The sequence below is a fragment of the Tursiops truncatus genome, chromosome 5 (assembly GCF_011762595.2).
Source record: "Tursiops truncatus isolate mTurTru1 chromosome 5, mTurTru1.mat.Y, whole genome shotgun sequence".
In the NCBI taxonomy this organism is placed as follows: Eukaryota; Metazoa; Chordata; class Mammalia; order Artiodactyla; family Delphinidae; genus Tursiops; species Tursiops truncatus.
Window position 1 is genome coordinate 113306049 of NC_047038.1, and position 22526 is coordinate 113328574.

The window sequence follows — 22526 nt, forward strand, 5'->3', positions numbered from 1 at the left end:
CAAGACATTGAATACAGTTCCCTGTGCTATACAGTAGGTCCTTGTTGTTTATCTATTTTATATATAGTAGTGTGCATATGTTAATCCCAAACCCCTGATTTATACCCCCATCCCCTTTAGTAACCATAAATTTCTTTACTATGTCTGTGAGTCTATTTCTGTTTTGCAAATAACTTCATTTATATCATCTATTTTAGATTCCACATATAAGTGATATCATATGGTATTTCTTTCTCTGTCTAACTTACTTCACTTAGTATGATAATCTCTAGGTCCATCCGTGTTGCTGCAAATGACATTATTTCATTCTTCTTTATGACTGAGTAATATTCCATAGTATATATATACCACATCTTCTTTATCCATTCATCTGCTGATGGACACTTGAGCAACTTTACTTCTATCTAAGGAATGACAATAAGAATGGACAGAGTGATTGTGAAAGTGAGCCAGCTCTCCAGTACTATAAACTTTGGTCTGAACATGTTCTAGACAGTGATAATTTAGAAGAAATATTGTATGCGGAAGAAGGTGGGAACATTTCCTTGAATGTCTGAAATGTATCCATTTAACAAATGTTTAATGGGCTTTGTTCTGGGCACTGAGCAAAAGTGAACAAAATGGACACAAAACTCTGAATTCATGGAGATTACATTCTACTGGAGGGAGACAGGGAAAAAAACCAAATAAATAAGTCATATAGTGCTTTAGTAGGTGTCAAGCGTTATGAAGGAAAACAATACAGGGTAAGAGAGATGGGGAATGCAGGGGTTGGGGCGAAGCCTGAAATTTTAAACAGGGTGGTCCGGGAGGCTTCACTTAGAAGGTGACAGTTAAACAAGGAGCTGAAGGCCTTGAGGGGGAAAGACGTGTGGGTATCTGGTGAAGGACGGTTGCAAATAAAGGAAATAGCTAGTGGACTAGGTGTGTGGTTGATGCATTTAAGGAAAATGAAGGCCAGTGTGGCTGCAGAATGAGAGACAATGAAAGTAGTTGGTGGATAAGGTCAAAGAGACATAGTAGGCAGATCATAAAGGGACTTGTAGGGCATGTAAGGACTTCAGCTTTTCTCTAAGTAAAGGAAGAAGCCATGGAAGGTTCTAAGCAGAGGAGTGACACGATCTGACTTGGATTTTATTAGGATCACTCTGGTTTTAAAGGTGAATGGGGCAAAGAGAAATGCAGAGAGAAGCCCTAGGAAGTAATTGCAAATAGTCCAGGTGAGAGATGTCGGTGGCTGGGCGAGGGTGGTAGAAGTGGAGATGGTGAGAAGTATTTGGATTCTGGATATATTTTGAGAAGAAGGCCAGTAGGATTTGGGATGGATTGATATAGGGTGTAAAAGGATGGAAGAAAGCTATTAAATGCAAGGAAGGAAATAAGAAATGATAACCCCCAATTTTTGTCTTGTGTCAAATAGTAAATTCTCTTCACCTTTCATTGTTACCAATTAATTATTTTTATCTAGACAAGATGAAAAATAGTGAATAGTTAAATCTAGAAGTGAAAAAGCCAGGTAATAAGTTGCTTTATATTTGAAATATAAAACATTCTCTAGAAAGATGCAATCAGTGAAATCCGAAATGTGAGCAATTCCACAGGATGAAAAATCCAACTTCTTCAATAAATAAATTGTAAGGAAAAACAAACAGGAAAGGTGAACCTATAGATTAAAAGACACTTAAGAGACATATCAGTCAGATGCAATGTGTAGACCCTGTTTGGATCCAACTGTAAAACAGAAGAAAAGTATGAGACAATCAGAGAAATGTAAATGTTGATTTGTTTGATGATTGGTCATTTGATAATGTTAAGGAATTACTGTGACTTTGGGGGGATACAATATTGGTATTACAGTTAGCTTTTAAAAAGTAAGTTCTTATTTTTGATGGATACATGGTGAAATATTTATAGATAAAATACGATGTCTAGGATTTGCTTCATCATAATCCAGTGGAGGAACGAAAGGTGATCATAAATGGAGGATTATTATTCACTTTACTGTTCTCTTGACTTTAATGTGTGTAGAAGTTTTGCATAATAAAGAGTAACTACATACACAAATAAATACACAAATATATCAATACAATCTAACGACAATACATTAAAATTGATAACATTAGTTCCCTTAAGATAGCGGGTAGCTGGGAGCAGGAATAAGGAGGATTCTGCCCTGCCTCCTCTTTTGTATCTTTCAAATGTCAAACCATTGAAATGTGTTGTCTATTAATAAATACAATAAAAATTGCTAAACCGTCTTGGCAGATGCATGGAAGAAGCCCCTGCTGCAGAAGACAAGCTGCTGATTACTTTCTCCTTGAGTCTCCCTGTTCCGATCTCTGGCTGGCCTCAGGTTGGCTCATGACTGCTCATTCTGAGGCAATGCTTAATTCAGCAAAATATAAGCCAACATCAGAATGACTCAGAGAATAGTACCCCTGAGCATTAGAACATATATCATTCTGTAGCAAATTTTTCCATGCGAGTTGCACTGGATCTATAAACTACTATTAACGTCTGGTTTAGGATGGTGGCCTATTTTCCTAAACTAACTGATAGGTTTATATCCTAGTGCTCTGAGTGAAGTTTCACTCAGTGCTCTGAAGTTCGATTTCATTATATGACCACCATGTATATTATGGGAGCACTTTTATTAATGAAATGAGCACATCTTGTCTGAATGATAAACATATTTTATTTTATATAAAATTTCATGCCATTTCAGCCCAGCTCCATTAACTTGGCGGTACACTTTTTACACATTAATCAGAAAGTCATCTGAACTTCTAACACTCAGAGACCAATTTCAAGGACATACATTAATCCAAAAGGGCTTCTGTGAAGCTCTCCAAAGTTCAAGATTTTAACAAGTACCTTTTTTTGGAAAGGAGTGAGTAAATTACTCTCCTCACCTTTTTGTGGGATCTAAAATCAGCTGAATGTTTACATTTTACATCTACTGGTCTAGAAATCTAATCATAGACAAAGCTGAATAGACTAATTCACAGGAAAACTATTGCTGGTTTTGGGTTGCGATTTTTTTACCCAAATATTGGTCATCATCAAGGATGCTGCCCTGACAGTCTTAGGGCTAAAAACCTGTCATTTTTCTGCTTCAAGGAAATAAGACATAAAAAGTAAAGTGAGTAGATGCCATACTTAGCTATTAGGGTCAGTTTATTTATTTACTTACTTATTTATTTATTGTGCCTGGTAGAGTATTAGCATTTAGCCTGGTAAAGAAATTATTAGGCTCTTAACTCCTGAAGAAACTGCACAACTGTGTTAGTTACTGAAGCAAGTATAATGGCAAAAGCTCACATGAAAGTCAAGGGCTCTGCTACCACTGTCTTTGTAAACTCTGGCTATGCTGCTTATGCATCTCTGACACTTCTTTATGTACAAAATGAGGGGGTTTGATTGGACAGCCTTTAAGTGTACTTCTAGCATTTAGATTCTATAATTTTTAATTTTTTAGAGAGAAGCACAGGAAATTCTATTAATTTAGGATCTCTTACTTTTACCCCATCATAAATTTATTTATGAACCTCTAATTTAGTAAAGGAGAAAGAGTTTGCAACACTATTGCCCTGTCAATGTTCATTTTCCCTTCTTCCTTACTAAGAGAAGTCTGAGTTAATGGATGCCAATATTGCGTTCAGCTAAAACACTGGGTTTTCAGATGCCATTGCTGATGGGGAGATGATGAGATGGAAGCAGAAGTTGCTGGGTGAGACTTCCAGTAAAGCTCTTTCAAAGTGGATAACTTCCCCTGCAGTTGTCTTTCATTTGTTGGCTTTTCTCTTCTTCCTGCCTGGAACTTGGATGCGATACTAGAGGTGGAGCAGCCATCATGTGAAAGTGAGGCAACAAGCACAGCTGAGCAGAAAAGTACAAGGAGCCTGAGCCCTGTATTGCTTTCCTAGGACTCCCATAACAAACAGCCTCAAACAAGTGACTTAAAATAATAGAAAATTATTCTCTCACTGTTCTGGAGGCTATAAGTCTGAAGTCAAGGTATCAACAGGGCCATGCTCCCTTCAAAGCCCCTATGGGAGGATCCTTCCTTGCCTCTCCTAGCTTCCAGTAGCCCCAGGTGTTCCTTAGCTTATGACAGCATCACTCCAATCTCTGCCTCCATATTCACGTGGCTGTCTTCCTATATGTCTCTACCTAAATTTCTCTCTTCTTGTAAGAACACCAGTCACAATGGATTAGGGCCCATCTGAATGACCTCATCTTAACTTGGCTACATCTGCAAAGAAGCTTTTTCCAAATAAGGTCACTGTTGCAGGTTAAGACTTCAGCATATTTGGGGGGACATAATTCAGTCTATACCAGTCCCAATGACCTTCTAGAGATGCTTTACCAACTCTGGATTTTCTACCACTGAACTTATGACATGAGGAAAATAAAGCCCCGGTTTGTTGAAGCCTCTATTTATTCAGATCTTTTTGTATTCACAACAGAACTCAATCCCTAACTGACACAGTCACTTCTAAGTGAAGGCTCCGGCGATTAAAGAATTATCGTCATGTGGAGCCTACCTTTTCAGAGGACAGTTTATAATTTTTTTAAAGACAGAGACCATTATTGTCTTATTTGGTAGTGGGGCAATGGGTGGGAACCTGTGCCCGGCTAAGATTTTTCTAGTCATAATTTAAAGATCAAAGCTGTTTTCAAAATAGAGTTTGCCAGATACTGAAAATGTCAGTGACCATGTATTCAGCAGCCAAATTTAAGCCCTAACCTTGCCCCTAGACTCACAGCCGTCTCAGATGTGTCTTCATTAGTCACCACTACATACCTCAATGAAGGAGCCTATAAAGGCAGCCGCTATGCTTAAATTACCAAAAGCACAGTTTACTTGTCCAGCACAATCAGGTTCAATTTTATGAGACTATCTTTCTGCCAGGTGTGGTGCTCAGAAATATAGATGCCAGAAAACACTTCAAGCAGCCAACACGGACATTTGAATTAATTTTGAGAGTGTTGCCAGGAGTCCTCAGACCATTTTTGTGGCATCCATACCAGGAACATAACCATGATTCATTCAACTTATTTATGGGCTCCAGCAACGAGGACAAGCAATTACTTCCATCATCTCTGTTAGTCAGAGAGCCCTGAATTGTTCACTTTACTACTCAGCGGTCTCAGTAAAGGTTGACATCACTGGAAACAGATACTCCTTATCACTTCTTCTGAAGAAAGATGAGGGCAGAGTTGATGTCAAGACTTTTCATCCTTCTGTCCTTTCTCCAAGAAATATTTATCGAGTGCCTATCTGGTGTCAGACTAATGCCAGGTATTGAAGATTAAACAAATGAGACACAATCCCTACTCTCACACTACACAGGTACAGTAGGGGTACATGTTTGATAACTATTACAAATGAGGGGGCCTGGGACTTGGACTTGTGTAGGTTACATGAGACAGTATTTGTAAATCATCAAGCACGGTTCTCATTGATTCAAGGTACAACAGCAAGAGATTATCAACCAAAATCCATTCTCTACCTTGTTCAGGGTACAAGGCTACCCTCCTAGATTGCATATTTCCCAGCCTTCTTTGCTGGTATAGCCACATGGCAATATTCACCACAGGAATGTGAGCAGAAATAATGAGTGCTGCTTCTAAGCTTGGACCCTAAGGTATTGCAGAAATTCCTCCACACTGTCCCTTTTCTTTGAGCTGAAAAGAGGCATGACTGCAACCCAGCAGATAAGGACAATGCTCTAGGGAATGGCATGGAAATAAGGCGAAGGATCCTGGGTCCCTGGGTGGCCACGTGGAGCAGAGGTGCCTGCCTTCCTGCCCTGGACTGATGTGAAGAAAAATAAACCACTGTATTGCCAGGTGTCTCTTTAACAGCAGGTTTGTCTTTGACCCAGATAATACAGCTTCTTTCTTTTTCTTGCTTTTTTCCAACACAACTATTTCATTTCTGCAATATTATCTTCCACGAGTATCAATATTTTAAATAGCTGCAGTCACAGTGAACATGGTATTTTGCACTGTTATTTTCATTTCCCATATCACGACCATGTTCCAGAATCAAAATTATCTTCATTTATTTTAAAACAGAAAATAAAATCACTCACAGAAGATTAGTACAAGGCACAAAGGTTTGTGGGGTTTTTTTGAGATTCTCTTTATGTAATGACTGCTGTGTCCACAACCTTAGAGAAGGTTGAAGGTAGTAACATTGTCAAGATGGTGACATGGGTCATTCCCAACTTTATTTCCCTCACAAGAAGACCAAACTAGCAACTATCCATAGACAAGACACCATTGTGAAAATTCCAGAGCCCCGGGGTACGGCTGAAGCACCCCTGGACCACAGAGACAGGGAAGGACCACATTAGAAAGTAAAAGGTGTGGCTACACTGATTGCATCGCCCCTCCCCCCAGGTCAGCACAGTGATGCATGGAGAGGGCCCCATGGGGCCTATTGTTTCTCCAGTGGGTAAATAGAGCCCACAGTGAATATCCAGCATCCCCAGCAATTGCAGGGTGCTTCCCAGGAAGCCTACTCAGGTCTCAGCTCTCAGAGATCACTGAGGGAATCTGCAGGGTTTGAACACTTGAGGATCAAATAGAGATATAGAAGGGAGTGGAACTTACAGCAACCAGTGCTCAGATCTTGGCAAACCATGTTCCTGCTTGCAGTGGCCCCTGAACAGAGACTCCAGCCAGCAGCTTTATAAACCTGCAGGGCTGACCCGGTAGCCATGTCTGGCCCGGGAGCTCAGTTGATTTGGTTTCCCAGTCAATGTGCTGTACTGGCCTTGGACCCCATCCTACCACCCAGCCTAGGCAGGGAAGCAAATTGGCAGTCCTGCTAAACTGCTGAGCATAGCCTCCAGTACCTGGCAGTCCAGGAAGCCTGGGCAGTCACAGAGCCCAACCTACAGACCCGCTAGGGCAGGGAGTCAAGCCAGCAGACTGAGACAACTGTTGAGCATAGCCTCTGGCCCTGCATAACCAGGGGGCCTAAACAGTGACCCCGGGCAATCCACAGTACCACTGAGCCGCAGAGTCCTGCCTACAGCCCTACTGTAGGAATTTAAACATTCCACTATAAAAAATCCAGTAAACTAAAAAGAAGACAGTAATGCAGTAAATGAGACAAAAATGCTATAAAGTATATATAGAAAACAAATAACAAAATGACAGAAGTAATCTACCAAGTGTGAGTCACGAAGAAAAAGAAAATTCGAGCAGACCAATAACAAGTAAGGAGGTTGAATCAGTAATCAAAAACCTCCAACAAAGAAAGGCACAGGACCAAAGGGCTTCACAGGTGAATTCCACCAAACATTTAAAGAAGATTTAAATTCAATCCTTCTTAAACTGTTCCAAAAAATTGAAGAGGAGGGTTCACTCCCAAACTTATTGTACAAGTCCAGCATTACCCTGATGCCAAAGTCAGATAAGGACACTACAAGAAAGGAAAACTACAGGCCAATAACTCTGATGACTATAGATGCAAAAATTCTCCACAAAATACTAGCAAACTGAATTCAACAGTACATCAAAAGGATCATACACCATAATCCTTAAGTTCCTTCCTTAGTACCATTCCTTCAAATAAAGTAATTTGGTAACCCCTCCCCCCCGCAAAAAACACATCTGTGGTCAACTAATATTTGACAAGGGAGCCAAAAATACTCGGTATGTAAAAGATAGTCTCTTCAAAAAATCATGCTGGGAAAATTGGATATTACACACAAAAGAATAAAGCTGGACCTCATCTTACATCATTCACAAAAGTTAACTCAAAATGGATTAAAGACTTAAATGTAAGACCTGAAACCATAAAACTTCTAGAAGAAAAGCTCCTTGGCATTGGTTTTGGCAATGATTTTTTTGGATATGACACCAAAAGTACTGGTAACAAAAGCAAAAATAAATAGGTGGAACTATATCGAACTGAAAAGCTTCTGCACAGAAAAGAAATAATCAACAAAATGAAAAGGCAATCTACTGAATGGGAGAAAACGTTTTCAAATCACATATCTGATAAGGGATTAATATCCAAAATACATAAAGAACTCACAGTTCAATAGATTAAAAAATGGGCAGATGATCTGACCAGCTATTTTTCCAAAGAAGACACAGATGACCAGCAGGTGCATGAAAAGATGCTCAACGTCACTAATCATTAGGGATATGCAAATCAAAACCACAATGAGATATCACCTCACACCTGTTAGAATGGCTATTATCCAAATGACAAGAGATAACAAGTGTTGGCAAAGGTGTGGAGAAAAGGGAACCCTTGTGCACTGCTGGAGGGAATGTAAATTGGTGCAGTCACTATGGAGAACAGTATGGAGGTTCCTCAAAATATTAAAAATAGAACTACCATATGAACCAGCAATCCCACTTCTGGGTATTTATCCAAAGAAAATGAAAACACTAACTCAAAAAGATATATGCACCCCCATGTTCATTTCAACATTATTTGCAATAGCCAAAATATGGAAACAAGTGTACATCAATGGATGAATAGACAAATAAAATGTGGCATATATATTTCATTGTGTATGTATACATACACACAATGGAATATTATTCATCCATAAAAAGAATGAAATTGTGCCATTTGCTACAACATGGATGGACCTTGAGGGTATTATGCTAAGTAAAATAAGTGAGACAAAGACAAATACCATACTATCTCACTTCCATGTGGAATCTAAAGAAAAACAAAACAACAAACCAAGCTCATAAATAGAGAGAACAGATTGGTGGTTGCCAGAGGTAGGGGGTAGGGTGTGGGTGAAATGGTGAAGGTGGTCAAAAGGTACAAACTTCCAGTTATAAGTCATGGGGATGTAATGTTTAACATGGTGACTATAGTTAATCATACTGTCTTGCATATTTGAACATAACAAAGAGAGTAATTCTTAAAAGTTCTCATCACAAGAAAAAGAAATTTGTAACTATGTAGGTAACAGATGCTAACTAGACTTGTGATCATTTTTCAATAAATACAAATATCAAATCCTTATGTTGTACACCTGAAATTAAACACTGTTATGTGTCAATTATACCTCAATTAAAAAGGAATAAATAATAAATAAATAAATTTCCATTTATAAGATAAATAAGTTCTGGGGAGGTAATGTATTGTACTTTATGTACAGTTGATAATACTGTATTGTATATTTGAAAGTTGCTAAGAGAGTAGAGCATAAAAATTCTGAACACATACACAAATTGTAACTATGTGATGGGATGGATGTGTTAATTAACCTTATTGTAGTACATTTTGCAATATGTACACATATCAAATCATCACACGTGTATACCTTAAATTTACATGATGTTATATGTCAACTATATCTTAATAAACTGGAAAAAAATCATAAAGAAAAGGCTGGAGTTACAGCTTGCCAAGCAGAAAATTTTTAAAGTATCAATTTCTCAATAATTGACCCTTCTGGTTGGACCACTAGAAAACCTGACTCCCCTTTCACCCAACAATTACTCTTTTCCTAAAACAGCCTAACTTCCTAAGGGGAAGTTGAGATCATCCTAAAAGCATCAAGAATTTTCCTGAAGAGCAAATACCTCGCTGTTATTTTTCCCTTCACAGAAGAACAATGTGTACCTTTGATTTTCTGACACCTGAAAAATTTGTGATTTTGCTTCCTTGAGAAGCCTACCAAGAGATTCATTCAATTTAATATTATTTCAAAATTGTAAAAGTTGTTAAAATATTATAGATAATATGGAAACTTAAGGGTGCAGACAGGATTAGACCTGAACTTAGATGGCTCTTGCAAAAAAAGGAAATCAACTCAGCAAACCATTTTCAAATCAAGTTAGAAGCATTTTTTAAGTACCTACAGTATGCAGAGCACTGTCTCAGGTACTGTCCCTCCCCCATGAGCAGGTCATAGTTACTGCCTTTGCAATCTCATAGGGACAACAGACATAATTAAGTAATAAAAAAATCATGGTATAATAAAATGAACTCTATAATGCTTGTATAAGCAAAGTGCGTCTGGGCCATCTTGGGAGGAGGAATTAATTTAATAACTGTTGAGGAAGAGAGCAGAGGGGAAAGAGAGGAGGGAAGAATCTAATAGCAGAGAATAAAATCATTGTTTACCTCCCCCCCCCCCCCCCACCATTCCCATTTCTCAACCCCTGAGAATCACCTTCCTCTGGGCTATTTCAGAAAAAGGATGTTGGCCTCACATTTGCTCCTGAGTCACCCTCTGCAGCTGCTTCTGAGTCACTTGCTCTGCACCATTGCCCTCAGTTCTGCTCTGATTCTCCATCCTGGTCCCCACCTGGATGATCTGGGATTCCTTTTCTCATGATATGATGACGGTCTGCATGGAAGGATATAAGATCCCACTTCCTATTGTGGCTCTTCTTTTTAATTTCCCACAACACAAGTACAGAACTTGTGTGCATATCACAGACTTAATTAAATGGTTGGTGAAAATTAGGGAGATTTATAATGCAGAAGGAGAAAAAAGTGGGATGACAAATATGACCATTCTCACAGCCCAAGGGGAAGAATTGTAAGTCCTTTACAGGTGTCCTCTTGTGAAAATATCCTAGTTTCTAGCTTTGCTCCATTGCTTGAAGTTCAGCCTGCTCTTGCCCCTTCTAAGAGTGGCTTAGTTCTTCAGTCCTCCAAATGCAAATCCTAACTGCTACTGTATAACCCCATCCTTTGTCCTTGACCCCCACTTGGATAACTAAAGGACACAATAGCCATAACAATGCATTGTTTTAACCGGGAGACTCTGAGGACAGCCAAGGTGAGCTTTGCACTGCAAGTCCAATCTCTCCTTTGAAGTCTCCATGCCAGTCCAATGTGAACCTAGGCATCCTCAACATTCTTGCAGTTTTCCCAGTAGGTCTGGGAAAACTGTGGGTCTAAACATGTCCCACATACCTTTTCTAGTAGAAAAAATACTTTTCAAAGATAGTACACTCTAAATTTATGTTAAAGAAGATAACCTTTTTCTAAATGTGAAGCTCTCTGCCTATATGTATTCCCCTGCTCACAATGGAAATAGCACTTTACAAGTTGTTCCAAGAAGTTTTGGTTTCTTTTTCCTACTTCCAGGCAACTTCCATAGGCCTACATGTGCTTCAGAAATAAAGCCTACCATAGTACTTTGCCAAGCAACAGAACCATCGACCCTGATGGCCAACATGAGTTACATAAAAATGAAGAAGCAGCTTTCAAAGTTCTTTCTTTAGGCCCGGTTGACTTCATGGGTAGTCCTTTTCCTCTCAATGACCTCCATTACGGTAAGGGAGACAGTAGAAATATGGCAAATGACACAAATTTGTACAGCTGCCTGGTACACAATGACCCCATACTCTTCATTAGGGTAACAGAATCAACCTCCTTAATCTCAGCAATGGACATGCAACCAGCCTGAACCAATCATGGTTCTTATTCTCAGCCATAAGAATTCATCCCAGGATTGGAAACATGATTTAAGCCCAGCCAATCAGACTGCTGCCCCAGGATTTTCTAACCTAGTGTTGGATGAGAGAAGCCCCTTTCCTCTAGGAATGATGAAAGCCCAGGACTGACTAAAACTCTGTTTCCCACCACAAAGAAAGAACCTACTTTCTATAGGAAGACAGAATGAAATCAATATGCATAGAGAAGCAGGGGTGAGATTCAGAAGAGTATTTTATTTATTGTTTGAGTGCTTGGTTCCAGTCACTGAGGTCTTCAGAATGCTGCAGATCCTAAGAATCATTCCTCAACTCTGAGTTATTTCAGTATTCTTTTAATTTAATTCACATTTTACTTAAATTAGATTGAATTGAGTTTCTCTTCTTGCAAACAAAATGTTCCTGAGATTATACCCTGTCCAAACCAAATCAACTTCCCTAAGGGTAGGAGTTAAGATAGGAAAAGTTACTCTTCCAGTAAACATAAGCAAATCCTACATATGCAATCAGAAAGTCCTTCTCTGGCTCATGGCGTTTGTCTACCTAAAGCCAACTGTGGCCCCTTGGAAAAGGATTTCTGACCATGTTAGCATGGTATCACAGATCCTGTATACCCTAATCAACCAGTTGTTAAATAGAGCTCTGTGGGAGGCCCTGGCCAGTCCTGCTGGGCCCAGCCCCTCCTAAGTATTGAACCGATTTCACTTGTGCTTGTCTTCACACGTAACTGCAAAATATCTATGCACGTGTTGTCTAGTAATTATTGGGTAACCTATCATCAATGAAGCAAAATGATGATGTAGCATACTGAGAACTGTACTTGGAATCCGTTTTACCCAAGTGATAAAGCTTGCTAATGGCCTTTTCTCTTCTTTCAAATTTATAATAAGTAGGATAGAGTTTCAGAGTAGCATACTTGATGAGAAGTTTTGTAGGCCTCTAATTGGGGCTTCCTATTACCTAAAAGGACAACCATGGTCATGAAGAATGCCACTGCCATTGACCCAGACCCATCCCCTGTGAAGAACTGGGGAGACTCAAGGTACTGCATTCAACAAATATCCCCCAGACTGATACTTCCTGATGCTTCGCTGCAAGTGTTTTCTTTGGGAATATTACAATAGCATATAACTTCTGCAAGATTTATGTGTCAATTCACAAACTCTCTGTCCCTATGAAGAACTACTTTAGGGCCACAGAAATCAAGAAATACTGGGAGATGTAGAATCTGGTGAAGTTTTTACCAATAGCTAAACCAGAGAGAGCTGAGTAACTTCTAGACATTCAGCCCAAGGCCCAAGTTGTTATTAAAAAATGAGAAACTTCAGTGTCTAAAGTTTATATCTTAACCATAATCACAGGCTTCAAAAGCAATATGAGTTATTAACATGTAACCCTTTGCCTCTTAAAATGGTTCAAACTCCCATTTCATATTTCTCCAAAGTCCAGTGTCCCCCACCCCAGATTTCTGAAAATTCCCAGGGGACTTTCATTCTCATTGTTGTTTCTGGTTCTGAATGCTGTTTCCGCTGATTAGTGTAATTGACAGATTATCTTGCCACGTGGCACACACTGTCCCTATTCTGCACGGCATTGACCCAAACACGGAGCTCAGCCCATTATTCCCACGGGACACATGATCACATGCACTGCGTTCACACAAAGCATTTATGTAGATAGCAGAATTCACTAAAGATTTGGGATGGTGAAGGTAGGATGTACATCACAGAAATAAAAAAGATCATAAAATGGAACGCTGCATCAACTACATCTGAAAAGATTTTAAGATATATCACTGTATTGTTCTACCCGTTGCTCTCCCACACTCCCTATCTGTTCAGTTTTCCCCACCTTCAGGTGTTTATTGTAGAGCAGCATAGCTATGACTGTTCTTTCTTTGTCTCCAGCTACCCAGGCCTTCAGGATGCACCTGACACCCAAGTAGCTTACGGAGTATTTCCCTAAAACGGATTCTCGTCCCAGCTGTCAAGATTTTTTCCCCATAGTATACATAGAATGAATTAAATTGTGAAACTGGACAATTCTAAAAGCACTCTAGCTTTTTCGTGCACTAAATTTCATGGGTTTTTACACTGGAAAAATAAAAGCTCTCAACTTACTTCCCCTCTCTCATGTCTGAAGAGCATTGTGTTATCCTGTTCCTTTGCTGCAGGTAAGTCCTACCAGGCAATGATACTATACTCTTGGAAATTGGTCTGTAAAAACATTTAGACTTTTAATAATGCATAATAAATTAATTTAATCCCAAATTAAATTTCAAAAGATACATTCACAAGAATGGAAAGGAAGTTAGATTCCTTCCTGCAGCAGAACATGAGGGACTGAAGAATTTAAATGACATCAGGAAACAGCTGGTCTCCGGATAGACGTGTTTATCCCCTAAACTGATTAATAACCACATCATTTGGAACTTCGAAATGGCTGTTTCCCCAATTCCGCAAGATCATTCCAGTCAAAGAATTTGTTTCTTTTCTATAGGCAGTGGTATAGGGAGGAGGCATCGCCCCTCCCCTGGAGAGAGTGGGTAATGAATATGTGGAATGATCCATGGATTTGAATTCTTCCTTTGAGTCCAGAAATATGATCCTGGGCATAAAAGGCTAGAGTTTTAATACTATGGCCTAAGCCCCCAGCTACCTAAAGCAATTCAAGAATAGGAGAATAATGGGTAGTTGGCCATCTTTCCTCCTCAGAATTGCAGAGGCGATCTCAATCAATTCTCCAGGTCTTGCAAGCTCACCTGTGTCTGTTCTCTAACAACTCCCACCCCAAATCTGCTTGGACTGACTCAACAGACTCAATGTAAACCTTTTCCCCCGTATCTCACTGTGCTCCAGCCCCAACTATTAATACTTCTGTGCAGTTCCCCCAAACACACGAGGCTCTGGTCTTGGAGTCCTGGTACTGCTGCTTCTCTGCCCGGAGAGTTTGTCCTCCATACACCCCCATGACAGCCTGACTCACTTCATCCATTCAGAAAGTGGATGACACCACTAATCTAAAATAGCCTGCTTGGGACTTCTCTGGTGGTGCAGTGCTTAAGACTCCGCACTCCCAATGCAGGAAGCCAGGGTTCCATCCCTGGAAGGGGAACTGGATCCCACATCCATGCCTCAACTGAGGAGCCCAAGAGCCACAACTAAGGAGCTCGCCTCCCGCAACTAAGACCCAGGGCAACCAAATAAATAAATAAATATTTTTTAAAATATAAAATAAAGTAAAATAAAATAGCTTCCTTGTCATCCTTTAACCCTCTTCCCTGCTTTACCTTTCTTTACAGAACTTATTGCTACCTTTTATTATAACTTACTATCTCCCCCACTAGAAAGTCCCTGAGGTCCAGGATTTTGTTCAGTTCACCACTGTACCTCCTGGACCTAGAACAGTAGCTCTCACACAGTATACTGAATTATTGAAAACATGAATGGATAAGTGATAGACCTGGAATAAACTGTGTAGCTTGCTGGTTTAGAGCATGGCCTTTTGAGATAGCAAATCCAGGTTCAAATTCTGGCTCCTTTATTTACAAACTATCTGGACTTCACCAAATCACTTGGACCTATCTCACAAGATTACTGTGCAGATTAAATGAGGAAATAGGTGTAAGTCCTTTAGCAGGATAAGCATCGTTATTTTCCTGTTGTTCCAGCCCTGTTGTTTTATAGATGAGGAACCAGAGGGAGACTGAAGCAGAGGGACTGGGGTAGCATCCCGGGTCTTGGGGATATCCTGTACAGAGAAGGAAACAAATCTCTTATTCCCTCATTAAGGCTTTCTCAACGGGAATCAAAACCGTTAAAAACATATTCACTTTGACTCAGCAATTTTATTTCTGCAAATTTATTCTAAGGAAATGATTACCCCTGTGTGCACAGATTTAGCTATCACAGTCTTCTTTATAATAACAAGGAATTAGAAGTATACTAAGGGTCAACAGGGAATTGATTTGATAAATTATGGTATAGCCATATGATGTAATACTACATGGCCATTTAGAATGAAATTGTAGAAAAATAGTTAATAACATGAGAAAATGCTTACATATACTCAAGTGAAAATGACTAACATTCACAAAGAGCGCTGGGTGGTTGGAATCAGAATGAACTGTATTTTCTTTGTGCTTCTCTGAATTTCTCATATGTTGTTCAGTAAAGAGGCATTATTTTCATAATCAGTCTTTTAAATACAAATAAAAATAGCTTGTTAGCTTCTTCACAATAAAGTGTTACTACATCTTATGGGATGAACAATGAGAGATGCCTAAACTTGTGGGAGTTTCCCAAGTCCTGATGGAATGAAATTGTTATCTCTTTTACCAAATGGCATGATTTTGTGAGCAACCTCCCCTAAGGGCTTTGGTACACAGCAGATTCCAGAGTATTCCAGCATCATGACCGTTAGGACCAACTGTGCATGTTCTGAACATCCACATTACTCTGTATTAGCACATTTAACTGATGACCTTAGCTATGATGCACTTTTAAAAACCAAAATTGACTTACGGCATTACTCATTAGATTTAAATACTAGGGTGATTCATCATTTTACAGTAAATCTATTAGATAAATTACACTGCAAAATTCACCATCGTCAGTGTGGCAGGTCTGCCTGGAAATTAAGAATGGGAAGGGAAATTGAAGGAGAGAGATTCCTATCCGTGATATGAAATTTAAACTTAGATAGCTATGGCAAGCATCCGAGCCTTGGCCAAAGGGGACAAGGCATCTGTCACATGTCTAAGATATTCCACTCTAATAATAGCCTAGGATCTCTTTTGGAACAGGTTAACGCCTTGCTTCCTAAGGAAAAATCTTGCACGTTAAAATACTTAAGGAGGGTTTCCTTACCCCTTAACATTTTTTTTTTCACAGTGTTATTGGGCTGCATATGTGATATATGCAACAATGGTTGGTTTTCTGTTGGTTAAATATAGTCCCAAACCAACAGCATGTTCGGCTGGGGGCTCTTGCGCACCAGATGTTATTCCACTAATAGTGAGTGAGCTCATCCTTGGTGTGGAAGGCTATTCATTTGGGAGAGAATAATGAAAGTGAGACAATCATTACGTCACCCTTTCCTGTACATTATTCTCCCCTGCAGCTAACAAGGAAAATATGCTGCTGTGTTGGTTGTAAGCTAACTAATGTTCTTGCTTTCTTAGATCTCCGTAAAGTGAATCATGGGGTAATTCTAGTCCAAATTAATATGTATCTGATAATTGACATTTGGAGAGTTAGACTTTGGGATGGTCTTTGTCTTAGATTCGAGCATCATGACTTTTGGGGGGGGGGGTGTGATTATGGGACCTTGACTCCCAGAGGGGCTATCCTCTCCTCATGCCTTTGCAGGGGTACTTATCTCACGTTCCTCAGTTGGCCATTTGGGAGGCAGAGACTGTTGTTTCTAAAATCATGAAGACTTTTGAATAATGGAGTAAACTTTTAAAATAATGGTCATGAGATCATGCCTTTTTTTGTTTGAATGACTCATTTGGCACTACCTATCTAACCACAAGTCCAAATTCAGAGTAAAATTAATTTATAGATAAACAGCAAAAAGGGGCTATATGTATAATATATGTATATACACACATATACATATATAACACACATACACATATTCATAAATATGTTTTATAAAAAACAAAAGCAATCTTTATGCGAGAAACTTTTTTTAGAAAGCACACATTTATCAATTGAGGACCTTAACCCATTACTAAATTTTATTGCAGCCTTCCTTTAAATACAGTAACAACTCAGCAGCAAGCAAGTTCACTGAATTTGATGAAGAGGCTTTAACTTCTGCCAAGGGCCTAAACTGACCTTGTTTTTCTAGTGTCTTATTTATCTTTACAGAACATGATTACAAAAGAAAGTGAAACATCTAATAGTAACCCACTTGATAAAGCTTGTTTTTTCTTTTTTTAAATTTCTTTTTTAAAATTATTTTTTATTGAGATATAATTGACATACAACATTATATCGGTTTCGGGTGTATATTTGTATATATTGCAAATCATTTTGTGAAGTATATAAATATCGAATCACTATCTTGTGATATGTATTGCAAAATGATCACTGCAGTAAGTCGAATTAACATCTGTCACCACATATAGTTGCAGAATTTTTTTTCTTGTGATGAGAACTTTTAAGATCTGCTCTCTTAGCAACTTTCGGATGTGCAATAGAGTATTATTAACTGTAGTCAGCATGCTGCACGAGACATCGCCATGACTTGTTTATTTTATAACTGGAAGTTTGTACCTTTTGACTCCTTTCACCCATTTCACTCATCACGTGCGCCCCCCAACCTCTGGCAACCACCAATCTGTTCTCTGTATCTATGAACCCGATGTTTTGTTGTTGTTGTTGTTGTTAGATTCCATGTATAAGTGAGATCATATGGTATTTTATTTGTCTTTTTCTTCTGACCTATGTCACGCAGCATTATGTCCACGAGGTTTATCTATACTAGCACAAATGGCAAGATTTCATTCTCTTTATGGCTGAATCATGTTCCATTGTGTGTGTGTGTTATGTGTGTGTGTATCACATCTTCTTTATCCATTCACCTGTCAGTGGACACTTAGGTTGTTTCCATGTTTGGCTATTGTAAATAATGCTACTACGAACATGGGGGTGCGGATATCTTTTTGAGTTAGTGTTTTCATTTTCTTTGGATAAATACCCAGAAGTGGGATTGCTGGATCATGTGGTAGTTCTATTTTTAATATTTTAAGGAACCTCCATACTGTTTCCCATAATGGCTGCACCAATTTACATTCCCCCCAGCAGTGCACAAAGTTCCCTTTTCTCCACAGTCAGCATTTGTTGTCTCTTTTCATTTGGATAATAGCCATTCTAACAGGTGTGAGGTGATAATCGCATCGTGGTTTTGAGTTGCATTTCTCTAATGATTAGTGATGTTGAGCATCTTTTCATGTTCCTGCTGGCCATCTGTATGTCTTCTTTGGAAAAATGTCTATCCAGATCCTCTGCCCATTTTTTTAATCAGATTGTTTGTTTGTTTTGCTATTGGGTTGCATGAGCTCTTTATATATTTTGGATATGATCATATATATGTTTGCAAATATTTCCTCTCATTCAGTAGGTTGCCGATGAAGCTGTCTTTAGTTGGGCACCCAGCAATGTCTACTCACTTTCCCTCATGCTCTCTTGAGCTGCCTAATCTTCTTTTTGGCACCTACGAGTCACCTTAGGAAGGAAGTTTGCTGCCTGGGGAAATACTTGGCCAATTATAAAGCCTCTTATATTTTTAATTTCGATTGCATTCTCTCCTATATTGATCTCCACACCATATCTGCTGTACCCCATGGCACGTTTGTGCAGGGAGAGCTGAACTGAAAATCTGGATTTCTGGGGCAGTCCCAACTCCATCAGTTTCTTCCTCCTGACTTCTTTGCAGGTTTCAAAGTCTTCATTTGTAAAATTGGAATAGTAATATCATTAGTGGCAAAAAATCCTAGAATGCATGGCACATATACGTTGAATAAATTTGAATAGGTTGGGACATGCCACTGGATCCGGGGCTGTGTATGACTTTGGTGGGCCCTAGGCACTTTTGCCTTCATGGTCCCTTCCTTTACAAAAAGATATTTAAAAGATTTATTGTATGACTGCATTGATATAATGATAAATATATTATCATTATAAACTGAAACATTTTCCTTGACCTAAGAGTTTATTTTTCTTCTGATGTTTAAGGAATGAAAACATCTTCACGAGCCCCTAAAGTACTGTGGGCCCTCAGCATTGATAAGTCGGCCCTCTTGCATCACAAAATCCCCACTGATACATCAAACTGCTCTCTCTTCTCCACCCTGGACAGCTTTTGTTGTTGTTCTTTCTTCTCTCTTCTCTTCCTTTCTTGCTGATGTTTTCAATGGATATAGGCTGTCTCTTTCCCTTCTCTCCAAGCTCTCTTAGGTTCACCAACTCTGGTGAGTCAAGGCACACTAGCAAACAGACACGGAGTTCAAAGAATTGAATAGATAAGCAACAATGATGTATTGTACAGCACAGGGAATTATAGCCATTATTGTAATAACTTTTAATGGAGTATAATCTGTAAAAATACTGAATCACTATGCTATACACATGAAATTAATGTAATACTGTAAATCAACTGTATGTCAATTAAAAAAATTTTTTTTTAATTAAAAAAACTGTTCTAGGAGAGTAGAGGATGACTCAGGTTCAGTCCAGGCTACTATGCTCTACCGTCTCTGGAGATGCTTCTAAGTGGATTAGAACTACTTCTAAGTGCAGAGGTAGATATGCGGAGAGGTTTCTGGAGTTGTGCATACCAAATTTTAAGAACGGTTTTTATTAGACTTGTGGGTTTTGGGTGAGTTTTCTCTTTCCTCTTGGTAATTTCTATGTTTCTTGCATATTTTAAATGAACATGATTTTTAATAGAAAGGATAAAAATATTAAAACAATTTTAATAAGCATCAACTACTATATTTTTCAGAATAGGTGCTGACCCAGATTCCATTTATCCATTCCAGAACAGCTCCTTGGTCTTGAAAGCACACCCCACTAAATCCACACCCTTAGTCTCTTTCCAGGCTAACTCTGGGCTTGGCCGTATGACTTACTGTGACCAGTGGAATAATAGCAAATACGGCGCAAGCAGAGGTTTAAATAACAGTTTTCTTGAAATGATGTTTTGAGTTGGAGATTAAGGCACACCTTCCAGAAGACTTTCATGTTTCTCTCAGTCAATGCAATCACCAAAGAGAGAGAGAGAGAGAGAGAGAGACGCTGTTTGCATTTTTCTTTAACACATTTTTCATTTGCTATCACCTGAAAGTGTAAAAGAACTTCTCCAAGTGCCTCAGTAATTAAAAACAAGGAGTTAATATGCTAAGACACAATAAGTTGAATATTTTTCTCAGTGGGTGGCCTTACAAATACACACACACACAGAGCAACGCTCATCTAGCCAACCATATGGTCCTCATTTTCAGTATCTATTTCTATTTATGTTAACTCAAGAATCCTGCCACTGTAAGGCAGCTGACTAACCTTTTGCCCCTTTTTTCTCTCTTACATTAAACAGAGGGCTTAGCCTGAAACATTTCCTGGGTGCTGTTTCCTTCATGGGAAAAAGAGTTCAAGGCTAAATTGCTTAATAAAAAATTACATTCACATGATTATTTTCTTTTCAGGTGTTTCTCTGTATCTGCATTGTCTAAATCCTTTTTCTTTTGTATTCCATTTATTTAAAGCCATTGTCTTACCATCTCTTTTTCCACCAAGAGAGAAAGCAAAGGATCCTAAACAATTTTAGCACGTGAAGAATCAGATTCAGTAAACAATTCAGCAGCTACTAAGTGCCTACCACGGGCCTCACATCCCACTGGACATCACAGGAAGTTATGAGTGGTTCCTGAAGAAAGCGAGAAGTCTGCTGCCTGGGTGTCCACAAGCTCTCCTGTCTCGAGGCGGGTGGGGACCATGGGGAACTGGAGGGCACAAGCTCGGGAGGAAAGGGCAGTTGCTACTCAGCCCCAGGCAACTGTTGCCATGTGGGAATGAAGGCCCAGTCTCGCCAGGTCAGCTAGTTTTTCCCGAAAAGCTAGAAATCAAGAATTTTTTTTGCCTGAAATCTCTCCATTTAAAAAGTTGTCAACTAATTCAAAATTTCTGAAAACATTGTGTGGGCCAAGAAATGTGCAGGCCAAGTCAAATAAGTCTGCAGGCCTGATCTGGCCTGCGGCCGGCCAGTTTGTACCTTCTGCTTTACATTAGAAACTCCCCCGAATTTAAAAATGCTTACCACTCAAAATGACTTGGTGACATTTATCATGATCTATGTACATTTTTTGGAGAAAACTCTTGAATAAGGCTGCTTGAATGCAAATTCTAAACAACAAAACCTGCCACTGCAGTCCTTTAGTGCTACAGGGCAAAGTAACTTTTTGACAGCGTTTTTCGCTTCTAAATAATTGCTTTCATATTATGTAGATTCTGCCTAAATTGTGTATGGATCAAGTCTTAACATCATAGTTTCTAAAATCAAGTTTATATCAGCATTCCCCCTGCCACACACATACAAAATACTATCCCATAACAAAAATGACCCCTCTTGAGGATTATTTTGGGTTCCTGCAGGATTATTATTGCTGGAAATAACAAGTGGTTGTCAAGGAGGTGGAGAAATTGGAATCCTTGTGCACTGTTGGTGGGAACATAAAATGATGCAGCCGCTATGGAAACAGTAGGATGGTTCCTCAAAAAATTAAAAATAGAACTATCATATGATCCACAAATTCTACTTCTGAATATACATATCCAGAAGAATTGAAAGCAAGGTCTCAAACCAATAGTTGTACATCCATGTTCGTAGCAGTGTAATTCACCATAGCCAAAAGATGGAAGCAGCCGAAGTGTCCATTTGACAAATGAATGGATAAACAAAATGTGGTATATACACAATGGAATATTACTCAGCATTAAAAAGGAAGGAAACTCTGGCACATGCTACAACATGGATGAACTTTGAGGACATAATGCTAAGTGAAATAACCCAGTCACAAAAAGATAAATACTGTATGATTCCACCTATATAATGTACCTAGAGTAGTCACATTCACAGTAACAGAAAGTAGAATGGTGGTTGCCAGGAGCTGAGAAAAGGCAGAAAGAGGTAGTTGTTGTTTAATGGGCATATTAATTAGTGTTCTTCAGAGAAACAGAACCAAAGTGATGCTTATATAGAGAGAAATCTATATGAAGGAATTGGCTCATGAAATTATGGAGGCTGGCAAGTCCAAAACCTGCAGGGTAGGCCATCAGACTGGAGACCCAGGTAAAAGCCAATGCTGCAGTTTACATCTGAAGGCTGTCTGCTGATAGCATTCCCTCTTTCTTGGGGGAGGTCAATCTTTTGTTCCATTCAGGCCTTCAGCTGATTGGTTGAGGTCCACCCACATTATGGAGAGCAATCTGCTTCGTCAAAGTCTACCAATTTAAATGTAAATTTCATCCAAAAACACCCTCAAAGAAACATCCGGAATGTTTGACCAAATAGCT